General features: G+C 41.8%; 1 pseudogene; it reads left to right on the plus strand.

Moving 5' to 3' along the window:
* Positions 1-19097: 19097 nt before the first annotated feature.
* LOC146038463 (5S ribosomal RNA) lies at positions 19098-19217 on the plus strand (annotated as a pseudogene).
* The last annotated feature ends 5804 nt before the right edge of the window (positions 19218-25021 follow it).

The following is a 25021-nucleotide window of genomic DNA, read 5'->3' on the forward strand; positions in this document are numbered from 1 at the left end:
CACTAGACATATATGTAGACTGACACCCACTAGTACTAAAGGGACTCAGTGAGATTGATAGGCGGCACTCGTCGGACTTTGAAACATCAAGTTGTATTTAATTAATAATAGTAAAAAGTTAATATTCCATTAAGACAACCAGTGGCGTAACTAAAAAAATTTCTCCCACCTGCCAAAAAAGTTACTGCCCCCCCCCCCCCACACACACACACAATGCCTTTCACACTATACTCCACATATCATAATACACTTTACACTATACACCACACACCGTAATGCCCCTTACACTATACGCTACAGTACATATTATAATACCCTTTACACAGTGGCGTAACTACTTATTTTGAGCCCCCCCCTCACTGCAAAAAAAATTCCTCCCCCTCCCCTCGGAGCCCCCCCATGCCCATACCTGCCCAGCCGCATCTGCGGTCACGGTCCCGTCTCTCCCAGCGCTGGCTCCTGCTGCTATAATGAAAAGTGACTCTTAGAAAATGGCTGCCCCATACTGCAGACAGAAAACTGTCTGCAGTATGGGGGGCAGCCATTTTCTAAGTGTCCGTTTTCATTATAGAAGCAGGAGCCAGCGCTGGGAGAGATGGGACTTGGACGGCATGGTAGGCAGGTACCGGCAGACAGCGGCGGGTAACTATAGCCCCGCAGACCCCCGGCGCCCAAACTTTCTCTGCGCCTCCCCGCAACCGCAGGGGCTGCTGAGCTATAGTTACGCCACTGCCTTTACACTATACACCACAATTCTCCTTAGACTATACGCTGCACTCCATACTGCACTTTACACTATATGCCGCACACCATAATGTCACTTAATCTATCTATCTATCTATCTATCTATCTATCTATCTATCTATCTATCTATCTATCTATCTATCTATCTATCTATAGATATATCTATATATTATATCTACACACACACACACACACGTACCAGAATACTCACCAATATATTTTCTAATCAGGTAGCAGAGCTTAGGGGACCAGGTTTCTAAGATGGCTTTTTTGTGTATGGGGGGGGGGGGGGGGGGTGAAGGCAGTACTCTTTGTAGCTATATGGAAGCCTGTGTGCGGCGTGAGGAGTGGGGGGGGGGGCAGCGAGTGGCCAGCACACTGATTGTGCTTCTATCTGCCTCTTGTGTGCGGGCTACTCACCTCCCATGCACCTGGCAGGCGGAACATTGCGTCAGCATGTCAGATAATGATTGCCATCGAAATTGGTCAAAAAAATTGTACAGTGTGCATGCACCTTAAGCAGGGGATGGCTGGCAACTTTTAGCAAATGTAATCAAGTGGCCCAGCTTTGCTACCAGCGCAAGGGCATAATGATGTAGCAATAAAAAAAAAAAAAAATATGCAAAATCTGATTACAGCCTCCATTGTGTCTAATAACTTTCTGCCTGCATAGCTCTATTTGCGCTTCCATGTCCATCTGATCAAGCCCTCCCTCCATATCTATAAGATAGCACCCTACATAGCTGTCTCAAGTCCTCCTTACATATTTAACACTGGCCCTCACTTTATGTGACACAGAATGAGATGCACACGGAATGAGCCAAAATTCACATTATACAGTACCGCCCGGCTTAAGCCAAAATTACCATCATGCCATACAGATTGAGCCAAAATTCACACAGAGACAGCATGGTGATGCCAAGACAGCAGGGATGCAGAGACATTGACGACGCGGACGCAGGGACAGTGGTGATGGGGATGTAGGGTCAGCAGGGATGCAGGGACAGTGATGATGGGTGACGCATGGATTGGTGGAACACAGGGACACTGACAGTGATTATGGGGTTGCAGAATCAGCAGGGATGCAGGGACACATACAGGGGAGTGACGCAGGGAGAGTGGTGGCAGGGTGACACAGGGATTTTGGGGACACAGGGACATTGACAGTAACGGTGGGGACACAGGGACGCAAGAAAAGAGGCGGCGGAGTGACACAAGGGCAGCAACTTCAGAACAGTGACAGTTGGGTGACACAGGGACAGCAGGGCACTACAGCATATTTACTGTGAAAACCTACCTGGCTCCAGCAAGGGGTTTAGCAGTTCTCCAGTGGTGATGGGACAGGGTCTTCACCAGCACAGGGATAAGAGCAGGCCCCCCCTGCATACCGACCCACTTCCAGCACTATATGTAAATACATACATACATACATACTCACACCTATGATCTAATATATATATATATATATATATATATATTTCCAGGGTAAGACCGCACTCACACTGCAAAATAGTTCAGTAATCTGGGGTGCCAGACAAGGGGAATGTGCTTTGGAACACAACCCCAATTATAGTCCAAGGGTATCCACCACCGCTTCAGTGGGGGATGTCAGGCACTCGCCTTTATAATACAGAAATCAAACTGTTTATAAAATCCAATTTGGGCTTTATTGTATCCAATGCATTTCAATCAGCGAATAATCACAATATTTGTGTTCCATATGTGCCCCGACGTTTCGGTCCATGTAGAAGCGGACCTTTATCAAGGAGCCTATGAACATATGGAAATGGCATTTTAGTGACCTAAACACAAGGTACCAAATGCAAAACAAAACATTGCTTATACACAAAAAGGTAAAAAAGTTATACATACTTGGTCACACTGATTAAACAAGCGAAGACGCCGCCTCCTGCTCAGCTGAGCCGCGCTTCCGGCGTCACCGGAAGTTCGGGACCCGGAAGTGCCGGCTTTTGACACGCATAGGTGGAACGCACAGGTTTCCGGGTTTCCTGGCTGCTGTGACGTTGCTAGGTTACACAGACTCTGCAGCTGAGCCGCAGAGAACGCTGATACTATGTTATCATGAAGGGGGTGTGCGCGGAAAAGTTAATCTTTAAACTACACAAATAACGGAACAAAGTCTTTATATTTTTAATCATTAAGGCTTCTGTTTACTATATGCTATTTGCTAAGGCAGTTTTTACAGTGTGTGGGTGAGCCGGGGTTGTCAACCTGGCACCTGGTGGCACAGTACTTGTCTGTATAATACTGCAGACAATTTATAGGTTAATAATCAACATTATTTAGAATGCACTATAAGAACAACCTAAAAGAATACAGTTACTGTGCCAAACTCTGGCCAGATATGGGAATGACGTAATCGGACATATTACTCCTTAAAGGTATAAAGTATTAACCATGGATGGAACATTTTAATTGGACCCTGTATCAGGATCTCCATGGTTTACAGGAGTATAGGTTCAAGTAATCTATTTTTCTCGAATCTGCTTTTATTTCTATTTTGATACTGTATTTTATTTTTATTTTATTTTTATTTTCATTTTTATTTTCATTATTTTTTTTTTTTTATTATTTGTTTATTTTTATCTTTATCTACTCTGGAGGAACAGGTGAGTTTTTTGAAAAACAACATATACTAACAAGGGCTTCTGAGAACACACAGAATATTCAGAAGGGCGTATATGGAGAAAAATATATAAAAAAATAAAAAAATTATAAAAAATATAAAAAAAAATGTATACGTACATATTTAAGTGTGTTTACAAAAAAGTGCACACACATGTGTACTAAAGAACAACATGGCAAAAAAAAGAAGTGGAATAGTGGATGACGAGCGCACTGCTCTTAACGAGCTGAAACGCAACACAAATATAGTGATAAGACTTGCGGACAAGAGGGGTGCGGTTGTCGTGCAGGACTGGCAGCAATATCACGAAGAGATTGTCCGGCAGCTGGGAGATAACAATACCTACAATTGGGTCAAACATAATCCTATCCCAGACTTCAAAAAACAAGTTGATAGTCTATTAGCACATGGTCTATCGTCTAAATGGTTTACAAAAGGGGAATTTCATTTTTTAACAGTACAACATCCGGTTTGTCCAATAATCTACAAGTTGCCAAAAATTCATAAATCTAATACGCAACCGCCGGGCAGGCCTATAATCTCTGCTAGATCCTCTCTCCTTCAGCCTCTTACCAAATTTATTGATTATCATCTACAACCATTGATTACAAACAGTGAGACTTATATTAGAGATACGGCCGACTTTATCGATAAGCTCCGACAAGTAGAAATCTCCAGTGAACTACACCTTGCTACTATGGATGTCAGTTCACTTTATACCGTTATTCCACACGCAGAGGGTCTAAGAGTGTTAAAAGAGAAGTTAAGTGAAAGAGCTCTCCAGGAACCTCCAACAGCTTTTTTAGTTGATATGGCGGCCTTGATCTTAAGTTGCAATCATTTTCTTTATGACAACAAATATTACGTCCAGGTGTCAGGCACCGCCATGGGCTCAAATCTAGCCCCAGCATACGCAGGACTATATATGGTCGACTATGAGAGCACCCACATACTGACAAAGTATAAAGAATACATCAGATACTACAAACGTTTTATAGACGACATCTTTGTGTTATGGTCTGGTTCAAAAGATCAATTTCAAGCTATGATGCAAGACTTGAATGGTCTGGAGCACCCAATCCGACTGACGCACCAAATTGAAACCAGAGAGATCCACTTCCTGGACATCACAGTAACTCTCACTGACGGCGCGCTGCAGACAAGTGTGTTCCGGAAACCAACGGACCGTAACACCTTATTATCAGTAGAAAGCCAGCACCCCCCGGCCCTTAAAGAGAACCTGCCTATATCGCAGTATATGAGGGTCATTAGAAACAACACCATGCCAACCAGGATGGAAGAGCAACTGGCAGAAATGACCTCAAGATTCCTTGAAAGAGGGTATTCAAGAACAACACTTGACAGATGTCTTCAAAAAGCACGACGAAACATGAATAGAGACCAACGTGTAGTGGATGCCTCAGTACGACCAAAAACAACACAGAGAATGATCTTTGTGAATACATACGATCATGCCTCACCTAATATCCAAAAGAGCATAAAGAAGCATTTGCCCATTCTGGCAACTGACGATGCCCTGAAGTTTGTAGGCTTGCCAAGGGAGGTAAAGAGGGAAAGAAAACTCTGGGTGGGGGCACCCTTATGTCACTGTTGTTGATGAATGTTTTTGATACAATTTAAAATTAATAAATCTTTATTAGGTGACCAAGCGCACCGCGAAACGTACGTCAGAAGGGATACCGATCACGTGGTGCACTCATGTGACCGGCCGGGCAGGAGCTCATACAGGGACATCGCTACAGAGAGACGGCAGCAGACCTGACACCAGTCCTCCATCTCAGGCGGGTCAGGTCGCCAGGTAACCACTGGCTCAGTCCAGTGGCTTCCCTCCTTATCACTTATCGGTCTCACTTGGGACCAGCCATTTACGTCTACCTGCTATTTATGCAATTTACCTGTATCTGTATCTGTAGCACTATACCGCCCCCCTGTGAGCACTAATAGTATTACAGCTCAAGAGCTACACTTCTTTAACATATCCCTGCCTGATAGGTGACCACCGGTTTTTAAGAAAATGATCCAATGATTATAATCCTTATATACCTATACCAATACCATGGTGATATCATAGGATAAATGAGGATCAATAACTAAACACTGGAAACCGGCTGTCTCCTTCCCCCTAGGAGGCAAAGTTTGCCCCTTACCAAATACCACATATTTTTGTGGCGCTCTAAACACAAAGGTGACATATAATAAGGAACTATATTTTAGAGCATACCTAATAAAGATTTATTAATTTTAAATTGTATCAAAAACATTCATTAACAACAGTGACATAAGGGTGCCCCCACCCAGAGTTTTCTTTCCCTCTTTACCTCCCTTGGCAAGCCTACATATTGCTATTCTTACTCCGGGGTGCACCACTGACTGTCCCACAAATAGGCACCCATTGGCTCAGAGCCACAAGGTGCATAGGGACACACAGATCCTATCTTACAGGTAAAAGTCAGTTTCTCATTGTTGTCTATTTCTATTTGAATTTTCATACATACCAGTTGCGGTCATACTCCCTTTTTCCCAATTCCCCTTTCCCACCTGTAAATGCCCTGAAGTTGCAAAGATATGGACCACCTATGTTGGCATTCAGGAAAAGCCCGAATTTGAAAGAAATATTAATGAGGCCAATGGCCACCCCAACCATCAAACAAAACACCACCTGGTTGCACTCAAAAAGACCAGGGTGCTTTCGTTGCATGGGTTGCACAGCGTGCAATAGTACAGTATGACCCAAGGTGCTACATTCCCACATCCGCACTCAGGCAAAGCTATAAAAATTAAACATCGGCTGCATTGCCAAATGGACTATGTCATATATTTACTAAACTGTCCATGCGGTCTCGCTTACGTGGGGATGACTACCCGTAAGTTTCGGGAACGCATGGAAAATCACCGCAACTCTGTGCGTGCGGCACTGGAGACGGGGAAAGCCGAATTGCCAATACCAAGGCATTTCCTACAAGCCAATCACCAAATATCTACACTACGTTGTCGTCTGATGGATTGGGCTCCACCACCCCCTCGAGGAGGAGACCGGAGTCTACTACTAAAGAGAAAAGAGAGCCGATGGATCTATCAACTTGGGACATTGGCCCCTACAGGCCTAAATGAAAACAACCCATTGAACATCTTTCTCAAATAATGGATCATTGATATCCTGGTCTAAATCTATGGCTCTCCTAGAATGGAGTCTCTATTCCACTTCTTTTTTTTTGCCATGTTGTTCTTTAGTACACATGTGTGTGCACTTTTTTGTAAACACACTTAAATATGTACGTATACATTTTTTTTATATTTTTTTTATTTTTTTAGATATTTTTCTCCATATACGCCCTTCTGAATATTCTGTGTGTTCTCAGAAGCCCTTGTTAGTATATGTTGTTTTTCAAAAAACTCACCTGTTCCTCCAGAGTAGATAAAGATAAAAATAAACAAATAATAAAAAATAAAAAATAATGAAAATAAAAATGAAAATAAAAATGAAAATAAAAATAAAATAAAAATTAAAACTAAAATAAAATAAAATAAAATACAATATCAAAATAGAAATAAAAGAAAAATAGATTACTTGAACCTATACTACTGTAAACCATGGAGATCCTGATACAGGGTCCAATTAAAATGTTCCATCCATGGTTAATACTTTATACCTTTAAGGAGTAATATGTCCGATTACGTCATTCCCATATCTGGCCAGAGTTTGGCACAGTAACTGTATTCTTTTAGGTTGTTCTTATAGTGCATTCTAAATAATGTTGATTATTAACCTATAAATTGTCTGCAGTATTATACAGACAAGTACTGTGCCACCAGGTGCCAGGTTGACAACCCCCGCTCACCCACACACTGTAAAAACTGCCTTAGCAAATAGCATATAGTAAACAGAAGCCTTAATGATTAAAAATATAAAGACTTTGTTCCGTTATTTGTGTAGTTTAAAGATTAACTTTTCCGCGCACACCCCCTTCATTATAACGTAGTATCAGCGTTCTCTGCGGCTCAGCTGCGGCTCAGCTGCAGAGTCTGTGTAACCTAGCAACGTCACAGCAGCCAGGAAACCCGGAAACCTATGCGTGTCAAAAGCCGGCACTTCCGGGTCCCGAACTTCTGGTGACGCCGGAAGCGCGGCTCAGCCGAGCAGGAGGCGGCGTCCTCGTTTGTTTAATCAGTGTGGTGGGTATAAATGCCGGGCCCGGGCAGTGTGAGGTAGCTGCTGCTCCTCTCACCATGGGTCTCCATTTATTGCACCGTTGATTGCCGAAGTATTTACCTGACCAAGTAATGTATAACTTTTTTACCTTTTTGTGTATAAGCAATGTTTTGTTTTGCATTTGGTACATCAAGGAAGGCGCACAGTGCTCCCTGTGAGTGAAAAATATTCACCAGCACTGAGAAGGCCAACACCATCGTCTGAATGTCCCCCAGATAAAGTGAATTGGCCACCCACAATTTCTGAGGTACCATTCCTCCCACTGTTCCCCTGCAGTCCGTCCCTTGGAAATTTATTCCTTACATCGGGACACCAACATCAGATGTGCAATCATCTTTTTTCAAAAATTGTCTGAGTGGATTACAAATCAAAGTCTTTTCTCCACAAAAAATCCAGTGGACTGGACAGTCGCAAATCTAATGGTGACTATACATCAATTTTTAGTCATTTGTTATTTGTTGTTTTTATGATATGTACATTTGTGTCCATTTTATTAAATTGTAATTTTCTTTCATTATACACCTGACCTCTCTTTTAAGGAATTCATGCTCTAAATTGTCTTTTCGTAAACATACCCTAGCGCAGTCGACCCCCCCCTTTTTCTTGTATATTGTATTGGGGCTGACTACCCCTTTTTAGACTGCTGCTTATTAGCCAAGCTAACTCGCACCAAGCGCCTTCTTTGGATATTTGTATATCCTTCTTTTTTCTGTTCTACATTGATATTAAATCACACTTACTTTTTTAAACTGTCCACCCACGCTTTTAAAGCTGTGGAGGTAATGCGGGCATCGTATATATAACTGGCTGGCCGGAGTCAGGCTGACTCCGCAAAGGCCTATGGGAGGAGTGCTGCAGCCCTTGGACCCCTGGACATGCGCAGCAGCCCTCCTAAAGGACCAGCGGCTATACTGGTTTGGGGAAGCATACAGTTTCCCTCTGCCAGCACTTCACACTGCACTGCAGTCTACACCCGGCAATACCTATCCTCAACTCATCTGTGGCTGTGCTAGAGAAGAGCCGGCAGCGGCGCCGACCGCCATGTGCTGCAATACAATTGGAGGCTTCATGCCAGCCTTGCTGTTACTATAGATTAATCGGTCCGGCAGACACTGCTCTGTAAGCAGCGACTGTGATGAGACTTAAGGTCCCCACATGCAGATTAGCCCGCCTCCGTTTATGTCCCTCTTCCCTGCTGCACATCCCTCCTGCATCCAGCCACTTTCAGACTTCAGTGCCAGACAGGAGAGAGTTGTGTGACTGCAGCTGGTGTCAGTCACTCCCTTCCTGGAAAGCTGCAGAGAAGGGCACCGCACCCAGAGGAAGGGAGGGGGGGGGGGGCGCAGTGAGAGGCCAACACACTGATTGCCTCCTGTGTGTGGCTACTCGCCTCCCGTGCTCCTGGCAGGTGGCACACTATGGTAGTCGGATGACTGTCAGTGCGCCTGGTATCTAGGACTGTGGACGTTCTTTGAAATTAGCATTTGTCATAGTGAGATGTAACATACCTCCCAACTTTCGTTGTGACGGAGGCGGGACGTTGCTGCTGCGGCCTAATTCTGGGGGCGTGGCCTATACTCGCAGCTCTCCCGCCAGGCCACGCCCCCATTTTGCCGCTGTGGGGGCATGACCCAGAGGCTCTGTGAGCCTCTAGCCATGCCCCCAGCCCCCTGGCATGCGCACAGCGTTTATTCCCCGCTGCTTAGCAGCCGACGGGGGGACTCCCAACAGCCCCCCCTCACCGCGGGACACTGCCGGCCGCGGGAGGGACAGCGGGACAGACCCTGATAATCGGTACTGTCCCGCTGAAATCGGGACTGTTGGGAGGTATGGATATAAGCCTTAAATAACATTGCTGGGCTGAACCATATTACAGTGTGTAGCATCCTTTTTTTTAAGATTTCCTTGGAAGTCTAGGTAGTAAAATACGTTGGGATTACAATTTATACAAATAATGATTGCTTAGCTTTTTCAAATAAAATAAATAAATATAACAAATAAGTTGCACCTATGTGTCAAATGTGTAATGGGCATTACGGTTTGTTATATAGTATGTAATGGGCATCGTGTGGCCTTGTGTGTATCTTATTGGCATTACGGCATGTGGCTTTATGTGTAATGGGTATTACAAAGTTTGCTAAAATGTGCAATGGGCATTACGGTGTGTGGTATAATGTTAGGCCATGCCCCCTTTTCACTGTGCAAGAGACCCACCTACTACAAATTGGGGGGGGGGGGGCGTGAAAAAGTGCCCTTGCTCCGGGCACCATGGCACCTAGCTAAACCACTGCTCTTATGGTCGATCTGTGTAATGCCATCCTTGTTCTTTAATCGCAGATCATCTGGCTGACCTACATCAGTCCACATGGGTGTACTGTATGTTGCTGTAAATTATAAAGGTGGTAGTGCATGTCAAAGTATATTTAAATTGATGACGGTATCCAATGTGTTTTTTTTTTTTACATATCTGCCTGGCTCCATAAAGCTGCACCTAGTGCAGGAAGGACACTTTACACTTCCTCGTGCTGATGATGTCAAGAATGTCTCTTTACTGATCGGGATTAAATTAGGTTTTACTAACAGGTCCCTTATGCTTCTCCCCCATCGGTAGGCAGGCATTAGCTGTTTGTTTTTTAAACATGGTAATTCTGAGTCAGAAATGACTATTGGCCATAGATCTTTTGTTGCCATAGACAAGCGTTTACATCTGGGAGATCTATGGACAATAGTCACTAGTCTATAAAATGTCTCCTGAGGAGGTAACATGCTGCTTTTGTTTGCTTGCATTGCACAATCTCTAACATTTGTATACCAGATCTAAAGAATAGACCATATTGGTTTTAATGGAATATTAACTTTTTACTAATTTGCACTAAATACAACTTGATTTTTCAAAGTCAACCAGTGCCGCCTATCAATGTCACGGAGTCATTTTAGTACTAGTGGGTGTCAGTCTATTTTCTACTATTTGGAAGGCACCGCGGCTTAGCTACAGTACCTATTCCGGAATGCCGAACATCACACTATTGATATATATATATATATATATATATACAAATGGGGGGTGTCCAGGTGTCCAGAGTGCGCTCAAGTAGTACCACCTAGCCACAGACTAATAGTCTCAAATATGTGTGATCCTGCGGTCACTTTCATTCATTCAGACGGAGTATTCGTATGCTTCAAAATAATACCGAAGACCTCGAACGTAAAAAGCAGTTCTTTATTGGAAGCCCGTTTCGTCTACACGACTTCATCAGGGGCATGACATGGCCAAATACGGCCAGAAATCCAGACAACAGTGGCAATAATAGAAAATGTTCCTTTACACGTACAGTCAGTTAAAATCAGTGTTGGTGGAGATGGAAATTTGGGTCAAGGATAAAAATCCAAATATAATTCCTTCAAACCGGTTTGCAGTGGAGTAAGCGTCCACATTTCCCTACTGCGGATTTTACAATTTTTTTACTGAATGTGAGAAAGGAAGTTCTTATTCTCAAGACTGTGGGTTAAATCCATATTTTTGGATCCCACCCCCTTGGCTATATACACCTTCTTGTCCACCTTTGAAGGAATTATATTTGGATTTTTATCCTTGGCCCAAATATATATATATATATATATATATATATATGAAGACAAGAAAAGGGTATAGAGGTGCGCTGATAGTTTCACAGATAATGTGTGCACATGGATATATAATAACAGATTTGTTTTAAAAAATTTATTTCATAAAATGACATAAAACATACTTAATCATGGATCTAGTAGGATAAATTACATGTGTAACACACAATTTCCGACAGATTATGATACAATGAAATATCTTAATTTTCAGTTGAAGAACCCTTTATTCTGAAAGACCCTACGCGTTTCGTCCCGGTGGGACTTCTTCAGGGGTGTAAGGGTATCAATCGATAGATGAGTTCATATAAACCGGTTGGATGGAAAAGAAGGGAAATCTGTGCCCTGATCGGAATGAATACTGACAATGGTATCAAAGATCCAGAATAAAAACATAAGCCAACTGCTATAGGTGTTTTTGATCTAAATTCTGTGCTCCTCAATGCCGTAGACAAAGAATACGGTGAGGTTTCTCCTATGGAAGGATGAGTGTGTCTCTGCAGTCAGAAGGCGACTGCAGAGACACACTCATCCTTCCATAGGAGAAACCTCACCGTATTCTTTGTCTACGGCATTGAGGAGCACAGAATTTAGATCATAAAACACCTATAGCAGTTGGCTTATGTTTTTATTCTGGATCTTTGATACCATTGTCAGTATTCATTCCGATCAGGGCACAGATTTCCCTTCTTTTCCATCCAACCGGTTTATATGAACTCATCTATCGATTGATACCCTTACACCCCTGAAGAAGTCCCACCGGGACGAAACGCGTAGGGTCTTTCAGAATAAAGGGTTCTTCAACTGAAAATTAAGATATTTCATTGTATCATAATCTGTCGGAAATTGTGTGTTACACATGTAATTTATCCTACTAGATCCATGATTAAGTATGTTTTATGTCATTTTATGAAATAAATTTTTTAAAACAAATCTGTTATTATATATCCATGTGCACACATTATCTGTGAAACTATCAGCGCACCTCTATACCCTTTTCTTGTCTTCATGTTTATAATATACCTCTATTAACAGCGAGGTATCTAGAGGTGCTGCGAACCTTAGAGCGCAGACAGGGCCCCAACCCCCCTTTTTTATATATATATATATATAGGAATGTGTGGTGCACTAAGCGCTACAACCTGTTTTAGTGACAGTTGTGATGTGACAAAAATATGTAAAATCCATAACTACTCTCGGTAGAAAGGTTTTGGACCCACATGCTATACTTATATCTATACCTGGGAACCACTTGCTATGTGATTGACACAATTACTGACACGAGAATTAGACTTATTTATGTGACACTTAAATGTGCTATAAATGATATGTAGTACGCATTCTCAGACTAGTGTCTAGTAAAACATTATTTTGTCTCACTGTTAGTGCTAAACAGCCTCAATACCAGGATCTATCCTAAAAATATGTATTTATTACTGAATACATATTGTATAGTTTCATAAAATAAGACCACTATCTCATTAATATAATATTTGCATTAATTATTAAATTAAATTTTGTGGAATCACTTGACATTTTTTCTTGTGTACCAGATCCTCCTCACCGTCATTTTCCACTCTTAGAACAAAATGTATAAATAACCGATTACATGTTCAAAGGTTTAGAGTGATTGACAGTCGTTGATTGGCAGATACATAAGATTCACTTAGAAATTGTAATTTTTATATTTATTATTGTTTGTTTTGTTTTGTGGTATGTCCATGTGTGTAACAGCCACTGGATGGTGACTGTCCTATATATATATATACACTGCTCAAAAAAATAAAAGGGAACATTTAAATAACACAATGTAACTCCAAGTCAATCAACTTCTGTGAAATCAAACTGTCTACTTAGGAACCGTAACCAATACTGATTGACAATCAATTTTGCATGCTGTTGTTCTAATGGAATAGACGACAGGTGGAAATTATAGGCACTTATCAAGACACTCCCAATAAATAAGTTGTTCTGCAGGTGGTGATCACAGACCACTTCTCAGCTCCTATGCTTTCTGGCTGATGTTTTGGTCACTTTTGAAAGCTGGCGGTGCTTTCACTCTAGTGGTAGCATGAGACAGAGTCTACAACCCACACAAGTGGGTCAGGTAGTGCAGCTCATCCAGGATGGCACATCAATGCGAGCTGTGGCAAGGTTTGCTGTCAGCGTAGTGTTCAGAGCATGGAGGCACTACCAGGGGACAGGCCAGTACATCAGGAGACGTGGAGGAGGCCAACAACCAAGCAGCAGCAATGCTACCTCTGCCTTTGTGCAAGGAGGAACAGGAGGAGCACTACCAGAGCCCTGCAAAATGACCTCCAGCAGGCCACAAATGTGCATGTGTCTACTCAAACAATCAGAAACAGACTCCAAGAGGGTGGTATGAGGGCCTGACATCCACAGGTGGGGGTTGTGCTTACAGCTCAACATCATGCAGGATGTTTGGCATTTGCCAGAGAACACCAAGATTGGCAAATTCGCCACTGGTGCCCTGTGGTCTTCACAGATGAAAGCAGGTTCACACTGAGCATGTGACAGACATGACAGAGTCTGGAGACACCAAGGATAATGTTCTGCTGCCTGCAACATCCTCCAGCATGACCGGTTCGGCAGTGGGTCAGTAATGGTGTGGGGTGGCATTTCTTTGGCGGACTGCACAGCCCTCCATGTGCTCACCAGAGGTAGCCTGACTGCTATTAGGTACCGAGATGAGATCTCAGACCCCTTGTGAGACCATATGCTGGGCCTGGGTTCCTCCTAATGCAAGACAATGCTAGACCTCATATGGCTGGAGTGTGTCAGCAGAACGAAGGCATTGATGCTGTAGTCTGGCCCGCCCGTTTCCCAGACCTGAAACCAATTGAGCACATCTGGGACATCATGTCTCGCTCCATCCACCAACACCACGTTTCACCACAGACTGTCCAGGACTTGGTGGATGCTTTAATCCAGGTTTGGGAGGAGATCCCCCAGGAGACCATCCGCAACCTCATCAGGAGCATTCCCAGGTGTTGTAGGGAGGTCATACAGCACGTGGAGGCCACACACACTACTGAGCCTAATTTCTACTTGTTTTAAGGACATTACATCAAAGTTAGATCAGCCTGTAGTGTGTTTTTCCACTTTAATTTTGAGGGGGCTCCAAATCCAGACCTTCATGGGTTAATAAATTTGATTTCCATTAATACATTTTGTGTGATTTTGTTGTCAGCACATTCAACTATGTAAAGAATAAATCATAAGAATATTTAATTCATTCAGATCTAGGATGTGTTATGTTAGTGTTCCCTTTACTTTTTTGAGCAGTGTATTTTACTTAAGAACCCAATAAAATTTTAATTTTAATATTAACCAAACATATCATTCATCTCTATTACAATCTAACAAAAGTGTGCCCCGAAAAAGAAATCCCTTTTGATAAATGGATGTTTGTTTCATTAAACCCACCCATTTATAGTTTGAACACAAGATACACATTACATGAGACACCATAGACATCAACATTTCATGGCCACACCGGCCATTTCGTCAGGATGTGGGCTGCATGAAGAAAAGTGCAAGGTCACTCTCCATGCACTTTTCTAGTGATTACTATCGTGCCTTTTCATACAAACTTGCTGGTTATACTGGTTAATGTATTCAATTATATCCTCCAATAGCATCCCTTCCCCCACACTTCAACTCCGCAAATATCAAAGTCCTTCCTAAACAAGGGAGAGACCTCTCCAATCCAGGATCCTATCGGCCCATTTCATTACTAAATTGTGATTATAAACTGCTAACAAAAATCCTAGCTGATCATCTAAGTCCAATACTACCCCATATTATACACCAAGATCAGACTGGGTTCATTACCAGCAGACAATCCGTGAAAAACATATGTAAAGTGTTAGCTGCTACACAAACCCTCTATACAACCACATGCTCTGACTCCCCAAACCTGATACTATCCATAGACGCCGAGAATGCATTTGATCTAGTTTTATGGCCACACCTATATGACACCATCGAAATTTTGGTTTGCCCCCCACTTTACCTAATTTCTAAACACACTATATACAGCATCATCGTCACAAATAGCTTGTAATGGTTTTTTATCCCCTCCCTTTCAAATCTCTAGAGGCACTAGGCAAGGGTGCCCTCTCTCTCCCCCCTCCTCTTTGCTATGGCATTGGAACCCCTAACTATAGCCCTGAGAACTTCTTTTGATTATACAGGTATTAAAATCAAGAATTAAGAACTAAAATTAGCACTCTTCGTGGACAACATGCTACTATTTGTATCTAATCCCCTGTCCTCCCTGCCGAAAATGATGGATCTCATATCATCCTTTAGCCCAAAATCCAGCTATAAAATCTATGTAAGTAAATCTGAAATTCTCCCCATCACTCCACTCACACCCAATATAGCTACCCACCCCATCCTGACCCAATTCCAATTCCAACATATTAAATATCTAGGTGTTCTCATAACTAGAAATCCATATAGCTTATATAATACCAATTTCTCCCCTTTATTATCAGTAATCAACTGGAAAGTTGGACAAACTACCATTGTCTCTTTTGGGCAGAGCTGCAGTGCTCAAAAGTGTAATCTTCCCAAAAATCTTTTACACCCTCCAAATGCTCCCCTGCAGCCTCCCAAAATCTGATCATCTCAAAATAAATGAATTGTCTAGATTTCTCTGGAATGGCAAAAGATCAAGAATGGCATTGACTAAATTAATGAGAGCCACAACAGATGGTGGTCTCCGTATTCCTAATTTTCAAGCATACTCTTGGTCTAGTCACTTCAGATATATCTTGGCCTGGCTCTATAACACATCACATTATACGGACCCCCATATAGAAAATTCATTATTTACTCCCTTCTCTCTCAGTGCTCTTCTACACACACCGCTAAAATTCATCCCTTCATATATATTAGAACATATACTGTTTCGAGGTACCTATGATGCATGGTTGCAAAAAAAATAAATCATTATCAAGAGTACACACCTCTTCACCATTTGGGCAACCCAGATTTCTCACCCTCCCTATCCAACCCTCTTTTCACCACTTGGAAAAGTAAATGATTGGACCTGGCATCGAAAATGTTTGACCCGGGCGGCACCTTCCTCACATTGGAACAAATAAAAAGTACCTATGATATTCCCAATTCACATTTCTTTATGTATTTACAAGCCAGGCAATACATAACTGCAAAGGTATCTACTATACTCTCCACCCAAAACACAGATCCCCTTACCCCCCTCTTCTTCATACTATACAACGAGAAATTCAAAACGAAATATCTATATGAACTTATTATCGCATCTCCATCGGCACCGTCACTCACCCCCTTGGCTCAATCGTGGGCAGCAGACATCCCGACCATATCCAACTCTCAAATCCTCTTAAACCCTTACCATTTTCTCTAAAAATACACCAATCTGCATATCTACAGGAGGTACACTTTAAGACAATTCACAGACTCTATATCTCCCCAGCCCAGAGTAAACACATGTCTCCAGAAGCGACTGGATCCTGTCCAATGTGCGGTATGGGAGGGGCCAAGTTCTTTCACTGTTTTTGGGCATGCTCTAAAAATTTTAATTCTGCTGTAAAATATTCAATTTTCTCAACAAAATAGTCTCTATTCAATTCCCCTTAGACCTATTGGTTTGTATGACTCTCAACTTTGATAAATGGATATCTGCCTACAAATGCTCCAAAATTATTCCTTTCTTGGTAATGCTGTTCACAGTGGCAAAAAAGATTATACTAATATACTGGATATCCTCCTCTACACCAACGATCAATGAACTACAAGCAAAGCTATTTTAATTGATTATTTTTGACAAACGTACCCTAATGTTCTCCAATAACTCATCTCCACTCCCCTTTCTGCAAAAATGGTATCCTTATACTCTTACTTTGGATGATAGCCAAAAGAAGCTAGTTATGGCACATGTCTCTGCTGACCACATCTCAACCATATTGGCACAGATATGAAAAGCCATCTAGGAAAGCGAAACTACCAATTTGCCTTGGAACCCGTTAAAATTCTCAGTAGCAGGACCTCTCCTGTTCCCAGAAACGGCCACATTAACTTACAACTCTATTATCTACCTATTGCTATTATTGCTATCCATCCTGCTTAAGTATATGAGTATAATTTGAAAATGCATTGTGATATATGATATGTACTTTCACCCCCCCCCCCCACCCTCATATTTCTTCCTACCCTCTCCATTCTTTCACACCTCTATGTGTCTTGTGGTGTCGTGTTTTCTTAATATAGTCCCCCTGTTTGTTCTGATAGTATATTGATAAATTGTGATCTGTGTGCGCAATAAACAGCATACACACTGAAATATACATTTGTAAAGGTTTATTGACATTGAGACAAAGAATGTTTATACATATGTACTCGTTTATTGAATAATTATTGGATACAGACATTGTAGAACAATATGATATGATATATACAATTCGTTTATCATTATGTGTACCGTTCAGCATGTACTGACCCCAATTGTAACTACCTACTATACTACATGAATATGTTATTTGAAATATACCAACTTGTAACAATAAAAAACTTTGAAATAAAAAATGAGGTGGGTTGTTTTAGACTGTGGCAGCGACCATATTTTGACCAGTCCATCATCAGAAGCCACAACCCCATTGTCCATATAGTGTATACATGTCTCAAAAGAGGGATATATATAGATATAGATATAGATATATATATACTGTATATACTGTATACAGTATATTAAAATGTTCAAGAAAGTAAGAAAGTACAATGCAAAAGTTAAGATACTGTATATTTAATGACATCATTGCACACTCAAATGTTCTTAGTTTTCCTTTTACTATGTAAAACAAGAAAGAACACACAATTTTAATAAACCCCTTCATTGAATGATCACTACTCTTAATTTGGAATTAATTTGAAATATACTGATTATGCCATATTAGATCTATTTTAATATATGGTTTGTCAGGAATTGCTATAAAATAATAAAAGTAGGTGTGAAAAATAATAAAGAATAATGCTGCTAAAATTAAATTTAATTTCAATAAGCATTTTACAGAGCACTTCTGGGACTCATTTTATTATGAAAACTTTTATGCAAACATTTAATTGCATTAACTAATGTAATCCCAGTCCCGTGTGTGTGCTTAAAATAATAAAATAAAAAATAAGAATGTAAACAATAAAAATATTAGATATTACATTTTGTAAAACAGATATTATTTAAGGCCTATATTGACAACCTAGGAATTGACTAAACTTTATTTTAACTTGAGTTTAGTAGACTTTATCATTTGTCACTCTTTCTGACAAAATCCTTCTTAGATGGACAAAACCATGTGCACTGCATGGGGGGCAGATGCAACTTGTGCAGAGAGAATTAGATTTGGGTGGGGTTTTACTTCAAAGTGAGATCTATATTGCAGTGTAAAAAAAAAGCAGCAAGTATTTACCCTGCACAGAAACAAAATAACTCACCCAAATCTAATTCTCTCTGCACATTTTACATCTGCCCCCTGCAGTGCACATGGTTTTGTCCATCTAAGAAGGACTTTGTCAGAAAGAGTAAACGTTTAAAACAATCATATGGGTCAAGTTGGGAGCCACAGGTGGTGACCTGGCAAATAAATTTTCCCAGAGAGAAATGCATTGGATTTTCAAACTCAATACTATGCATCCCCTGGGTTTTAACGAAAGCTACGAAATTACTCTGTTTTTATAAAGTTCACATCTCCCTCATTCTTTTATATATCACTAATCTCACCATACCACTTTGTATCCCTCCACTATGAATAAAGGTTATTCCACAAGTATCCTTTTTCTGTCTAATCAATCTACAGTCAAACCACACTCAGAGACGCCCAATCTTGTCAAATCTTGGAAGCTAAGCAGTGTTGGGCCAGGTTAGTACCAAGATGGGAGACCTCTTGGGAAAACCTGGTGCTGTAGCAACAGGAATTGACATATGGTAACTTGGAACTATTGGGATTTTTACCATTTTAGAATTGACTATCTATATTTAATCTTTTAATCTGTATAGATTGTACTACCTATATATAATCATTTACAAAATATATGCACAAATAAGCACCTTCATAATCACTATGGCACCTACCGTATATACTCGAGTATAAGCCGAGTTTTTCAGCCCTTTTTTTTGGCTGAAAAAGCCCTACTCGGCTTATACTCGAGTGTGGGTCTGGGCAGGCATTTGCCTGGGGCATCTGGAATGCCTAGGGGCCGGCTGAGGGTCACAGACAGTGGTGGGTTAAGGCAGAAAACAGGCTGTGGTATTGCGCGGTCAGCTCAGACATATGCTGAGCCTCTGCAGCGAGGGAGCGGGTACCTTCAGAGGGACAGGCGGCAGGACGCTGCACATATTAAATATGCTGGCGTAACGCTGGAGCGGGTACATGCAGAGGGACAGGCGGCTGGACGCTGTGCAGAATACATATGCTGGAATGACGATGCGGCCGACCGCTGGCAGAGCTCACATACTGTAGCTACGGCAAACCGGATTACAAGCACAGTGTGCAGACTGGCCGCGCAGCGCGCGGCGCGTATCTGCAGTCTGCACACTGTGCTTGTAATCCAGTTTGCCGTAGCTACAGTATGTGAGCTCTGCCAGCGGTCGGCCGCATCGTCATTCCAGCATATGTATTCTGCGCAGCGTCCAGCCGCCTGTCCCTCTGCATGTACCCGCTCCAGCGTTACACCAGCATATTATGTGCAGCGTCCTGGCGCCTGTCCCTCTGAAGGTACCCGCTCCAGCGCTCCCTCACGCTGCAGAGGCTCAGCATATGACTGAGCTGACCACGCAATACAGTACCACACTATCATATTTACTCTGTGCAGCGTCCTGCCTGTACTTACAGTGGATGCGAGGAGGCTGGTTGCCACTGTCAAAGATGGCTGCCGGTCCTTAAGGAGTGCTGCTGAGCATGCCCAGAGAGAGCAGCTCTTCCCATGGGCCTTTGCGGAGTATGAGATTTGTTGCTCGTGACTCCGTGAAGTGTGCCAGTGCAGCCAGCCACCTTACTTACCTTAAGTGCAGGGGTATATTTAAAAAAGTAAGTTTATTTTAAATAAAGATTTGTGTCCAAGAAAATAAAATATAGCAGACTGTCCACAGGGGCAGATTTATAAAGCCCAGTGAACTGAAAAGGTGGCTGGTAATTTTTCACCAGCCAATCAGCTACTAACTGCCAAGTTACAGGCTGGGTTTGAAATATGAGCGTTAGGAGCTGATTGGTCGGTGATAAAGTACCAGCCACATTATCACTACACCATGCTTAATAAATCTCCAATTGTTTTGGTTGACCCTCTTTTCCACTGAAAGAGCTAGCTTGTTTACTGTGTTTCTGTGAAATAAATATTCAGAAACATTTAACCTACTGATGTGTCAAATAAATTTACCAGTAGCTGCGGCATTTCTCACCCTAGGCTTATACTCGAGTCAATAAGTTTTCCCAGTTTTTTGTGGTAAAATTAGGTGCCTCGGCTTATATTCGGGTCGACTTTTACTCGAGTATATACGGTATATATATTTATAATAATACCCAGGGCACATAACTTAAATTATATATATATATATATATATATATACAATATATACACTTAACATCGGCACTCACCTTTCCTAGTTTTGGGGTGCCCTATGGCTTGTGACCACATTGTTTAAACAGACATTGGATGGGTTCTGCACACACTAAATTAACTGATAATAAATAGTGGAGATTTGGTTCATGATTTGATCAATGCATTTAAGCCTGCAGCCCCCGTCAAGGGACCCCACTGTTCTGCAGGTCCTACCACTATCGCTGAAAATGGCTGCAATACACATAGCTATCACATCAATGTTTGATACCAGGCATGCTATCAGGTCTGAAGCTCACAGCAGACTTTGCTTTTATAGGTGAGCAGCTACCAACACACCTGTCACTAATCATCTAGGGAAATGGCTAACATAAGCTATGGAATCTTAGTTAAAAACAGGGTGCATGAGAGAATGTGACCACAATAAGACTAATTAAAAAATTAATCTAATAAACAATATATACACTTAACATCGGCACTCACCTTTCCTAGTTTTGGGGTGCCCTATGGCTTGTGACCACATTGTTTAAACAGACATTGGATGGGCTCTGCACACACTAAATTAACTGATAATAAATAGTGGAGATTTGGTTCATGAATTGATCAATGCATTTAAGCCTGCAGCCCCCGTCAAGGGACCCCACTGTTCTGCAGGTCCTACCACTATCGCTGAAAATGGCTGCAATACACATAGCTATCACATCAATGTTTGATACCAGGCATGCTATCAGGTCTGAAGCTCACAGCAGACTTTGCTTTTATAGGTGAGCAGCTACCAACACACCTGTCACTAATCATCTAGGGAAATGGCTAACATAAGCTATGGAATCTTAGTTAAAAACAGGGTGCATGAGAGAATGTGACCACAATAAGACTAATTAAAAAATTAATCTAATAAACAATATATACACTTAACATCGGCACTCACCTTTCCTAGTTTTGGGGTGCCCTATGGCTTGTGACCACATTGTTTAAACAGACATTGGATGGGCTCTGCACACACTAAATTAACTGATAATAAATAGTGGAGATTTGGTTCATGAATTGATCAATGCATTTAAGCCTGCAGCCCCCGTCAAGGGACCCCACTGTTCTGCAGGTCCTACCACTATCGCTGAAAATGGCTGCAATACACATAGCTATCACATCAATGTTTGATACCAGGCATGCTATCAGGTCTGAAGCTCACAGCAGACTTTGCTTTTATAGGTGAGCAGCTACCAACACACCTGTCACTAATCATCTAGGGAAATGGCTAACATAAGCTATGGAATCTTAGTTAAAAACAGGGTGCATGAGAGAATGTGACCACAATAAGACTAATTAAAAAATTAAAACTAGGAAAGGTGAGTGCCGATGTTAAGTGTATATATTGTTTATTAGATTAATTTTCTAATTAGTCTTATTGTGGTCACATTCTCTCATGCACCCTGTTTTTAACTAAGATTCCATAGCTTATGTTAGCCATTTCCCTAGATGATTAGTGACAGGTGTGTTGGTAGCTGCTCACCTATAAAAGCAAAGTCTGCTGTGAGCTTCAGACCTGATAGCATGCCTGGTATCAAACATTGATGTGATAGCTATGTGTATTGCAGCCATTTTCAGCGATAGTGGTAGGACCTGCAGAACAGTGGGGTCCCTTGACGGGGGCTGCAGGCTTAAATGCATTGATCAATTCATGAACCAAATCTCCACTATTTATTATCAGTTAATTTAGTGTGTGCAGAGCCCATCCAATGTCTGTTTAAACAATGTGGTCACAAGCCATAGGGCACCCCAAAACTAGGAAAGGTGAGTGCCGATGTTAAGTGTATATATTGTTTATTAGATTAATTTTTTAATTAGTCTTATTGTGGTCACATTCTCTCATGCACCCTGTTTTTAACTAAGATTCCATAGCTTATGTTAGCCATTTCCCTAGATGATTAGTGACATGTGTGTTGGTAGCTGCTCACCTATAAAAGCAAAGTCTGCTGTGAGCTTCAGACCTGATAGCATGCCTGGTATCAAACATTGATGTGATAGCTATGTGTATTGCAGCCATTTTCAGCGATAGTGGTAGGACCTGCAGAACAGTGGGGTCCCTTGACGGGGGCTGCAGGCTTAAATGCATTGATCAATTCATGAACCAAATCTCCACTATTTATTATCAGTTAATTTAGTGTGTGCAGAGCCCATCCAATGTCTGTTTAAACAATGTGGTCACAAGCCATAGGGCACCCCAAAACTAGGAAAGGTGAGTGCCGATGTTAAGTGTATATATTGTTTATTAGATTAATTTTTTAATTAGTCTTATTGTGGTCACATTCTCTCATGCACCCTGTTTTTAACTAAGATTCCATAGCTTATGTTAGCCATTTCCCTAGATGATTAGTGACAGGTGTGTTGGTAGCTGCTCACCTATAAAAGCAAAGTCTGCTGTGAGCTTCAGACCTGATAGCATGCCTGGTATCAAACATTGATGTGATAGCTATGTGTATTGCAGCCATTTTCAGCGATAGTGGTAGGACCTGCAGAACAGTGGGGTCCCTTGACGGGGGCTGCAGGCTTAAATGCATTGATCAATTCATGAACCAAATCTCCACTATTTATTATCAGTTAATTTAGTGTGTGCAGAGCCCATCCAATGTCTGTATATATATATATATATATATATATAGAAAGAAAGAAGTAATAATGCCACTGTATAGGTCATTGGTACAACCTCACCTAGAGTATTGTTCAGTTCTAGAGGCCATATCTCCAGAAGGATATAAATACATTAGAGACTGTACAAAGAAGAGCAACTAAAATGGTCCATGGCCTACATCACAAAACGTACCAGGAAAGACTAAAAGATCTTAATATGTATACTTTAGAGCAGAGAAGGGAAAGGGGGGACATGATAGAAACTTTCAAATATATCAAGGGTTTTAACAAGGTACAGGTGGGAGACATTCTTCACAGGAAGAGGAGCAACAGAACACGAGGACATGCACTGAAACTAGAGGGAGGAAGATTCAGGGGAAATGTAGGAAGAATTTTTTCACAGAAAGAGTAGTAGATAAGTGGAATAGCCTACCATCAGAGGTGGTAGACGCAAATACAGTAGTACAATTTAAACATGCTTTGGATAAGCATATTGATATCCTTACAAAAAAATAAGGATCAAATATGGTTTGAGGTAACATGTTTAAAAAAAGGGGCAGACTAGATGGGCCAAGTGGTTCTTATCTGCCGTCAAATTCTATGTTTCTATGTTTCTATGTTTATATACATAGATATATCACCGGGTCCTAACTCTGTAATTACCACCAAAAAATTTACACATAAATCATGATTTGAATGGTTACTACATCTTTTGTTTTTTCTATGGCAAAAAAACAGCATATGAGACTTAAGAAAGATGGCTGCGGCATCCTGTGACTAAAATAACTATTGAGAACTCCAAGAAAATGGCCGCCGGGATCCGCAATACATGGACTGAAATAAAAGCCTGTTCTATCACACTCATACTGAATATGATGTCCAGGGGACATCAATCACATATGCGCACACACAGGCAGAAGTGTGGCACAGAGACTAGATCGCGGCGAATGACGGGCCGCGCATGCACACTGACGTTTCCGGGATACCAGATGTGTAGTGGAAGTACCGCTATTTTGCAATGTAAATTGTTGGTACTTGTTTCCTAGCACGGCCACACCGATTAAGATCGGGGTGGTCGTGCTGAAAAAAATCGGTCGATCGCATCGCATGCGATTTGGTCGCATGCGATGCGATCGACGCGACCGACCGATTTTTGACCCGATTTTTTTAATTGAATCCAATGTAAATTGGGTCCCTGGGACCCAATTTTACATTGTATTCAATGAAAAAAATTCCCAACCCCCCCAAATTGAAGCGCGTAAACAGCAGCCCACGATAGACGCATACCCGAAGCGTGGCGAGCGCAGCGAGCCCGCGAGGGGCGGCGGTACGCGTCTTCCGACCTTTTCATGCCCTACTATCCACTAGGGCGTGGAGTGAGAATAGAATAGTGTGGCGAGCGCAGCGAGCCACCGAGCCCGAAGCGTGGCGAGCGCAGCGAGCCCCGCGAGGGGACGCGGATACCTTCACAGGTAAACGCGTCCCTTCGCGGGCTTCACAGGTGTCCGCGTCGCCACGGACACCTGTGAAGC

The sequence above is a fragment of the Crinia signifera genome, chromosome 1 (genome assembly GCF_055691185.1).
Source record: "Crinia signifera chromosome 1, ASM5569118v1, whole genome shotgun sequence".
Lineage (NCBI taxonomy): Eukaryota > Metazoa > Chordata > Amphibia > Anura > Myobatrachidae > Crinia > Crinia signifera.